The sequence below is a fragment of the Carlito syrichta genome, unplaced genomic scaffold (assembly GCF_000164805.1).
Source record: "Carlito syrichta isolate Samal-C Ts95f unplaced genomic scaffold, Tarsius_syrichta-2.0.1 Scaffold307669, whole genome shotgun sequence".
Taxonomy (NCBI): Eukaryota; Metazoa; Chordata; class Mammalia; order Primates; family Tarsiidae; genus Carlito; species Carlito syrichta.
Window position 1 is genome coordinate 122,927 of NW_007251765.1, and position 808 is coordinate 123,734.

Consider the following 808-nt stretch of genomic DNA (forward strand, 5'->3'; position numbering starts at 1 on the left):
CGCGGGTTCGAGACCCGCCTGGGCAGCGAGACCTCATCTCTACAATAAATCAAAAACTAGACGGGCGTGGTAGCGCGCGCCTGTAGTTCCAGCTACTCGGAAGGCTGAGGCGGAAGGATCGCCGGAGCCCAGCGGGTCGAGGCTGCGGTGGCCGGGAGAGGCCACTGCCCTCCAGTCTGGGTGACAGAGTGAGACTCCAACTCAAAAAAAAAGACAAACAAAAAAACAACTCTGTATCTCTAGTATCTAATTCTTGGCATAAAGAAAGTGATCAGTGAGGGTGGAGTTGAAGTTTTATGCTCTAGCGCATGAATGCAAGCCTGCTGATGGCTCTTAGAAATGTCAACTACTTGAAACGTAGAAAATAATTTAAATCTTAAGACAAAACATCTTCAATAGTTACAAGACAGAACTGTCTAGTTAAAAGGGAGAACATGCACATGTTTGCTAGTTAAAGGTCAAAGGGAAAAAATTAAAGAGGACTTTTAAAGTTTTAACCTCTTAACCAGTTAAATGAAAACAGGCATCTCACCAAGTTTCATCCATCAGAAGGATCTCTCCAGAACAAGTCCTGTGAAGCTTTGAACCCATTCAAGACAGTAGGACTTTCTGAGATGTGTTTTTAAGTTTCCCAGCAGCAGGTGGCGCTCGCATCATAGAGTTGACGGGCCTTTAATCTCGCCGATTCCCAAAAGAGAGCGATTTGGGGAGGCCAAGGGGGGTTCATTACCCGCGTGGAGGGCAGAGTGTGTAAATGTTACAAGGATAAAACAGTAAGTGTTGCGAATAATCTTTCCAGATTCTGTTG